Consider the following 9320-nt stretch of genomic DNA (forward strand, 5'->3'; position numbering starts at 1 on the left):
TTCAAGTGCTTAGCAATGGGTAGCCAACAACAGCAATTAACATGTAGGGCAAGACATGACGCCTATCAGGCGATATTACAATTTGTTTCGGACAGAGACAACGCTGTTAAAGACCATGTACTCATTTTACACCTGACTACCGTGAGAGAATGTGATTAAAGAGTCTTTTCCAAGGATACAACAATGTGCCGCTAAGAGCGAGATCAACCCCTGGACCTTCCGAAAGCGAGTGCCATACACTAGCCGCACAAGTCAAAGTACTTCTTGAAAACAGCCAGTTTAACCAAACTATGTTTATCCCAGTACTAGTGTTTTACTGCCTACTTTCCATTAATTCTATATTAAACCTAGACTTCCTATCCTTGTTTAGTGGAGAGAGGAGTCAATGTGAAATCAGATCAGGTTTGTTTTCTTGTTAGTCTTGCGCTTCTCTCACCAAACTTAAGTCGATATTGAGCTGGTTTCACTCGTTGCTTATAAGCCGAATAATTTCGTGTTTCGATCCTCAGGGTAATATTGTCAATATTTCTATGAAGATCTCAGTGATAATTAGAAGCCAGTACGATAATGATGAAGCTTCGAACCCACATGCCTATGAAATACATTCGATTTTAAGACCTTTAGGAATTTTTGTCAAGCCTTCCCAACCCATCCAACGGTGACAAAGATAGTTTTCTCAGATGGAAACAGGGATAGAAGAGGAAGAGAGAGAGAGAGAGAGAGAGAGAGAGAGAGAGAGAGAGTGTGTGTGTGTGTGCGTGTGTGTCTGTGTGTGTGGAGAGAGAGAGAGAGAGAGATATGGGAAGTGAAGGAGCACTGTGCGTTAGACTAGTGTCCAGCCCAAGGGACAGCGAGAATGTTCGAATTGTTCAACTTGAGTTGAATGAAATAGAATAGTAATCTAAACGACTATACTTGGAATATTATAGGCATGCTTTTTACAATAAAATCAAACGAAGACGTCCTCTTACACAGAGGTCTTGCTCCGAAAATACCTGACTCCTTAGAGTCATAAGACTGAAGTGGATCGTGGTCTCCGCGCTGTTAAACGGACAGTAAAGGTTTATTTATATCCTTTAAATAGAGAGATGGGCTTTTGAAATTGATTTCCGCTACTTCCTACTCATTGTCAGTGGACAGAGTTGTCAGAGATAAGAAAACCTCGACTGTACCTGAGACCCAAAACGGATCCTTTATTTGTGAGGCTTGCGCCAAACTCTCTCTTTTAAGTTTATATAAAACATTGGATAGAAATGAAAGTTAGTATAGACAATTAGTGGCGATAGCAATTCAATAACATTTGATTTCACATAAAGTTATCAAATAATTCCAAAGGGTTGATCAAACCTACCACATGAAGAAGGTATGACAGTATCCGACGTTGGAACAATCCGATAAATCATCCACAGAAATTAATGGGCTTCTGCTCATCCAATGTATAATTACAACAAGCGTTCATTTTCAGGCGACTTGATGTAAATAAACAGGTTACAGAGAGCTTTTTCCACTATTTTCAAAAACTTAGACTATGATTAGGATCTATTATTAAAACTTTGAATTTATAACACCACAATTAATAGAATGACTTCACTTTGCCAGAATCAGAAGGAAGCAGAACAACTCGCCAACAAGGAGATAAACATGAATAGAATATCAATAACAATAATACTGGTAATGGCTTCTCGTTGTGTCTAAGTGTGAGACAGAGAGGAGAAAATAAAAGAAACAAAACAATAATACATTTTGGCAAATGGTACGCTTATATTATCCTGTGCTGACGATAAGCCCAAACAAACGCATGGAGGTTAGGTCATCTAAACCGCGAGCAATACCGAAACTACTAAGTAACTGCTTGATGCCAGAGAGATTGAGAGAATTATTCTCTTCTTCCATCGCCGTAGTTTGCCCGCGACAACTCTCATGCGAGGCTATTGGTCTGAATTGTGACTGAGGAAGATGAACCACGGTGTAGATAGAACTGGCAGCATTGATACGCCAGTCTGCTTACTTCTCGTTTTATCAAACATGATTATAACCACTGTCTGTACTACTTGCATTTTTTCTTGTATTCTTCTCTCTTCAAGTTTATTTTCCATGTTAAATACACTTTGCCAATTTCTTGAAAGTTGTAAATATTACACTGTGGCGGAAGGTATATTAAAGTAAATTGTGTGTTATTGTCATGATTGTGGTGATAACTACGGATAGATGATGATGATGATGATGATGATGATGATGATGATGATGATGATGGTGATGATGATGATGATGATGATGATGATGATGATGATGATGATGATGATGATGATGATAATGATGTTGAAAATGATGATGATGACGATGATGAAGATGGTGATGATAATGATAAAAAATACTTCATTTTATTTAAAAACTCGAAGCGCTGAACGAAATCTAAAATTAAATCACTCAAATCACTATGATAGACTCAAAGCTAAGAAATGCCAAAATCTAGAGGTACCTAAATGAGTCATTAAAATGACGATATCTCGTTTGCTTTTGTTTTCGAAAAACAAGATATTCAACCCCTTGTGCTCACTTTGCGGCGCTGCCCTGTGGTCTTTTCTCGGGATAGACCAAGAAAAAATAAACCGTTGCAGATTAAGAAAGAATTTATTTATTAATGTTTATCCTATCTGTATTTGAAATGGGATGGAAGGGCAATCGAAAGGTAAGGTGATATGTGACCCATAACCTCAGAGCGCTATTATGTCGCGGTGCACCAGATGTCAAGATGGGATGATAAAGTTTAATTTACCAGAATGGGGAGATTTAGATTTTATATTGGTTTATTCCATTAAGTGTATAAACTTAACTCGTTTCATTGTTATGATGATGATGATGATCATGATGATCATGATGATGATCATGGTGATAATGACGATGACGATTATGACGATGTTGATGATGATGACGATGATGATGATGATGATGATGATGATGATGATGATGATGATGATGATGATGATGATGATGATGATGATGATCTGAATCATCAAGACATAACACCGTGCTGACCCCTTACGAATGTGTTTTGGGTTTTAAAATAATTTGTTCAGTATTGTTTGAACTCAGATAGATTTAATTTAGGGATTATGAACGTATAAAGATGTCTTTTAATATATTCAATTCTGTCAGTGTTCAATGCTTTAAAAAATACGTTGATGCACGATAAGTGGTGAGCATATTCTGATATTTGTTAGAATCAACCTTCCTTCCACTTATCTCTCATTTGTCTTTGGTGTTTTATTCATCGTGTTTTGTTGACAAAGGGGAAACGTCTATATCATCTGTCTTCGTTTTCTAATTCAAATTGAAGCTTCCATTCCATTTGACTATTGTTTTTTTTTTTCTAATTTCTTCGAGCTTCAAGAAGCAACGACTGACATTATATTTTGTTACACGGGGCATCAATGGATTTATGTATTCAAGTTTGGAGAAAAACAAGAGAATTTACTAATACTTCTTCAGCTTTTGTTGGAGTTAAAGATATGTAATTCTGCTTCAATTCAATGTTCATGCATTTGCTAATATTGTTAAGTTGACATGTCATTGAGAGATCAGAATCAATAAAAACACCAAGACTTTTTTTTTGCATAAGATGGCGAGTTATTAAAATATGTTTTGTTTATATCGCGGAAAGTGCTTAGAGCCTTGACAACGGGGTGAACCGCAAAATAAATGCTAATTATTATTATTATTATTAATATTATTATTATTAATAATAATAATAATAATAATAATAATAATAATAATAATAATAATAATAATATTAAATAATAATAATAATAATAATAATAATAATAATAATAATAATAATAATAATAATAATAATAATAATAATAATAATAATAATACATGCCCCACGGCAGTGGACCTTTCGAACTTTAAATTTCAGTTTTACAATTAGTACTACATTATATTTTGCAACAACAAAACCTACCTATATCAATTTTGAAATAATGAAAATATTTTCATTATAACCCGAATCACAACTTCGAATGTCATGATTGTATGAAGCGCAATATCCGCTAATTGTGCTCAAACCGCCTTACACGGTTTCCAAAGCAAACAGCTACACTTAAAATGTAGGACTAGACATGACACCTGTATGGTGCTATTACCGTTTTTATGACAAATTACAACGCGGTTACCAACCAGGTACTCATTTTACATATGAGTGCGGTGAGAAAATATGGGTAAAGAGCCTTCTCCAAGGACTCAACTTTACGCCGCCCAGACTGCGAAATGACGGCGAGACCGAATTTTAAGATAATACAAGACATCCGTTGCAAATGCGGTTAGAAGCCTCACGCCGCCAGACAATTCATGATATAATTCTGAACCTCTACCATAATGAAACATATTTATTGAAAAATATGTACACAATTTTATACAAAATAGATTATCTTATAAACTGTCAACTCTACGATTGTTGAAATAAACGCATCGAACAGTTGCCATATCGATGTTTTGGAACGCAATTTCCAAATGTTTATGCCATCTGTAGATCTTTCATTTTATGACTATGGATAGCCTTTTTCCCCCCATGATCAAAATGATTTTCTAATGTCTTGAATAGTGATTCGATTGCATATTTTGATTTGACTCTTTTAACTCTGCTTCTGTGTAAGATGTTGTACGACTATTTATTATAGACCATGTTGGACATCATGGACCAAATGCTGTTGTCAATTGGAGTCAAGTCAGGACTCATTGGAGACTATTTATCTTTATAAATAAATCAAATGTGATTTCTGTTTTGTATAAAATTGTTTAGCATTGTTAGAAGAAAAAAAAATCCAGGCTCTATCCCTATCGGTCATTTGTTTTTCAAGAATACCGACAACATCTGACACAGATCACACAGTACTGCTAGAAACAAGGCACAAATTTTGAAACTTTCGATATCGCGAATTTTATACGACTTTGGTTTAACCGCCATAGTTTCTTAACTAATAAATGCATTTTAATTAGACTTGCCAAAACCTAATTTAAGGTCTTGCTCTTAATGCTTGTGATTTTTCGGGTGTTTTGGAATTCTGCTTCATTTTGGAAACAGCGCCATACTTTTCCAGTTTTTTCTCTTCTACAACTGGCTTAGCATGGTGTCCTAAGGTATATCAAAAATTAGCAATTTGACCGAATCAATCACATTATGTTGAAATAAGATTGAAATCATTTCAAGATTAGAGGAGTTAACAGGCTGTGAAGTGAAGTATACATGACCATTATATGTTTGACACATGATCAAAATCAATTATCGAAGAGCAATTCATACCTGAAATAAATCCGTCTTCAGGTAGTATGATTCCACAGTTCAGAATTTTGTCATATGGAGAATAATAAAGTAAAAAGAATGAACCGTGGTATTCATAATTAAACGTTTCTTCTAATCTCTTGAGAACTGATAAAACACCTCGCGAGTAAAGATTATTGAAATGATTGATAAATCTTGGTAAAATAACACCACTAAGCAAGTGCATTGAGCTAACTTTTTTTCCTGTCGTGTCCAGTTCTCGAAGAATGCTACCTCACTTGTGTGGCTTATTATTTATAAGTTGTTTGTTTACGGAGCATGTCTAAATATACATATAACTGATGCACTTTAAGACCAATTAATTACACAGTGCATCATATAATTATCATAACTGAATAAGCCGCAATAGCCAATGATGACGTCTACGCTAGATTGTATGTTTATGCTGGCCACTGAACCATCGACCATAAGAATCAATGTCTGACTACCATGACTTTGTTGGAGAGTTCAACAAACGAACTGACAAGAGTCTGGGATATTCGACGCCTTAGAAAAACCAGTTAAGCACAAAACAAGTGCAGAATAAATACTTGGGTTGCCCTTTGATAAGTCCACCAGTAACTCATTATAGATATTTGTATATATATATATATATATATATATATATATATATATATATATATATATATATATATATATATATATATATAATGAGAGTAAATCTGATCCTTTTTTGTTGACTGTAAGTGAGAGGGTGGAATGTTAGTATCTATATCATTTTTTATTGTAAAGGTAATATTCCTCGACAGCAGGTGAGCCAAATAATTAGTGCTATAGCCCCCTATACCTTATTATCACAACAAAGTTAGTCGAGTGATTCTTTGTTTGTAGTGGCTGGATAGCCATTTATAAGGCCTGCATTTTTATTAAATTACATAATTGTAAAATTTAATTACAATCTCATTCTATCCCGATCACTAACAATAATTGTGGTGGATGAGACAGTCGGGTAACCAGATATGAAAATATGAGCACGACGATTCAAATATAAATCGTCTCCCAGTTGCCTGCACCTCCATTTCACACAAATTGAGTTCAACAACTTCCCGTGGATGTTATGTCATCAGGTTGTGGTAATAAAATCACGATTTCTTCTATTTGCTGGCACACTTTTGTAATCAAGACCACCTGAAATTGACCGTAACAGTCAGCTTGTGCGTCTAGACAACCTTGAAACCTACTCCACTGTACTTGATATTCACGACGATAATAATAATACAATAACCAACTAATAATTAAACAGCATAGGCAAGAGGATGTAGACCTCGACTAATTTCTCACGCGTCACGTGCTTGTCTTGTTGAAGAGAGTCGGTGAATTTAGGAATTGGGGCATTCGTTAAATTGGGAAGTTTATTCAGGGTCAAATAATTCTTCATTAACATAACACATAATAGCAGCTTAGTGTCTCGTCTGCTAACAAAGTCAAGGAATTATTGCGTAATAAGTGACAATAATTGTTGTTTATGATATGGACATTAATATATTTTCCAGACTCATATAGTTAATGCTATACGTTAAATCGGGAATGAACTGAATTTCAATACAATTTCCCGAGTGTAAGTACTCGACATTTGCCAGGTGTGAATGTGGTTTTGCGATTCCTCGAGAGCGATTTCAGCCGATGAACAAACAGTGAGTGCTCATACGTAATATTTACTTTTTTTCTATGCTGCCACAGTGCCGGACATTAACAAAACACATTTGATTAGTGAATTGTGAGATTACGATGAGCACCTGACTTTCAAAATTCTCAAATCTGAGACTTCAAAGAGGTACCGTAATTGATTATAAATTTTTGAAAAAGCAAGCGGTTCGCGTCGATTCAACCCAATCCTCAAAATGTAGCTCAAAATAATTTTTTTTTAAACTAATGGATTGCATTTGTATAGCCCTTATCTGTGGTAAGCACCATGCTCAACGCACTTCACTAACAAAATCTAACAAAATCTCATGATGGTTGAACAGTGCACACTCAAGGCATGAAACGAGACATGCAGCCTTTTAAAAAATAACATAATTTCTGAAAAACTTGTACAAAAACATGCTTCTTATCATATATTCGAACTCTCGGGCCGTTTTAGTTGTGTGGTGGATCGAAGATCTTCCCTCTAAAACGCTATGAGACGATGGACGAAATTTTTCTCATATTTCAAAATGAAAGAACAAGCGGATGTCTTGGCTTGGTATCTATCTTGCCTTTTTACTGTCTCATATTACCAATGGGGATATCAATGTTGACGAAATCACTGTTACAACTTTGACATATTAGAAAATATGACGTTTGTCCGATATCAGGAATTGTCCTGAGAGAGAAGCATCGAGTTTATATGAGATGTTTGCTCCGCATCAACATTGTTTTTTTGGATCAGAAGCGAGTTATATCACCTAATTTTTCTCTTAGGATAGCTCACAAAATATGGAATTATGTAACTTGAGGGAATGTCACGTTTGTAGACATGATTTCATTTATATCTTGAAGGGGAAAAACTTGACAAATATTAAATTCGCGTCTTTTGTCTTTGGAATACACGCACCTTTACGCCTACCAGTAAAACAGTAAACAATATCAACACTAAATAATTTGTGGAGGAACTGTTTTCTCTGACAGCCGACAACATACAATTATTATTACTTAGATTATTTTTCGAGTGTTTAATATACAATAAACCAAACAAGAAAAAAGGACCATTAAAAAAGACCAATTGTTCTTCTTTCAACACTTAGAAAACTGCTAAGCGTATTAACACTCAACAGAATAAGTCAAAGGTGGAAGAATAACTGCCTCCGACACAGAGCGGATTCAGAAAAGATAAGAGTACCAGTACAGTGACATTGTATGGGCTCATAGGTGGTTGAAATCCAGAACTGAAAAATAAAAAAAGAGCTGTATTGGGCATTGACATGAGCTCTGCATTTGATACAATCTACAGAATAAAGCTTTTGATGTACTAAACTCATTTCTCGAAAAAGATCATATCCGACTAATAAGATCACTGCTGGCAAACACAACACTTAATGTTCACATCTGGCGCGGAAACAGTTTCACTATTAACATCGCTGGGAACTCCCCAAGGAGCCATGACGTAACTATAGTAACTATAGTTACGTCATGCTAGGAGCCTAATACTTTTTACCGGATATTTGGAAGCACCACTAAAAGAATTAAAACAAAAACTCCCGATTCCCCAAATCCTTATCCGCGAACTGATCTACACCGACGATGGGGATATCATATAATTTGATACAGCATACCATTAGTAGTAGTAGTAGTAGTAGTAGTAGTAGTAGTAGTAGTAGTAGTAGTAGTAGTAGTAGTAGTAGTAGTAGTAGTAGTAGTAGTAGTAGTAGTAGTAGTAGTAGTAGTAGTAGTAGTAGTAGTAGTATAGTAGCAGTAGCCATATTCATTCATTCTTTAATTTATCAAATACATGAATTTGTTTCAAAGAACAAATAAGTATAATATTCCTGTAAACTGTTACATTTTGAGACAATTTAGAATATAAATGATTCAACTGACTGAAAAATACATTTTTTCTCAAATGTCAAGTTTCAAAGGGAAACAATCCCATTCTAATTTTGCAAAAAAAATTATGAGGCGACATTGTTGCTATAGATTTCTTCCAAATCAGTCAGTTTTTAACTTTATCTGTTTATCTGTCAGTTGCAATATGATAATTTGTTGATAACATGTAACGGTGGAGTGAGATGACTACAGTTTCTATTATTTCTTTCTGGGTCATAACTTGTTTCTTTCTAGGTCATGAGTCAGATATCACTTTGTGTACGGCGTTACCAATCGGTGTATAATTGTTTGTTTCCGTACTATTTCATCAATCGAGCAGGCATCGCTTTGTATCTGATCCCTATTTCATAAAGACAAAAGAGGGGAGGCGGTATTACAAAAATAATTCATAATTGGTAAGCGTACCTTTTCAAACTTTACTCTCGTTCTGGGACATTGCGATGACAAAAGAATGACA

The 9320-nt window shown here is 34.9% G+C and overlaps 1 protein-coding gene across 1 annotated transcript in view; it reads right to left on the reverse strand.

The window, feature by feature from the left end:
* The window catches only part of LOC144972635 (protein NDNF-like), a 125942-nt gene extending 123997 nt beyond the window's left edge, over positions 1 to 1945 (reverse strand). Inside the window, exon 1 of the mRNA XM_078914099.1 lies at positions 1352 to 1945. The gene's annotated coding sequence lies outside the window, so the exon portion shown is untranslated. The remainder of the gene's footprint in view (positions 1 to 1351) is intronic.
* Between the last annotated feature and the right edge of the window lie 7375 nt (positions 1946 to 9320).

Source organism: Berghia stephanieae, chromosome 5, assembly GCF_034508935.2.
Source record: "Berghia stephanieae isolate SIO BIC M18660-M18661 chromosome 5, UCSD_Bste_1.3, whole genome shotgun sequence".
NCBI classification, from domain to species: domain Eukaryota; kingdom Metazoa; phylum Mollusca; class Gastropoda; order Nudibranchia; family Aeolidiidae; genus Berghia; species Berghia stephanieae.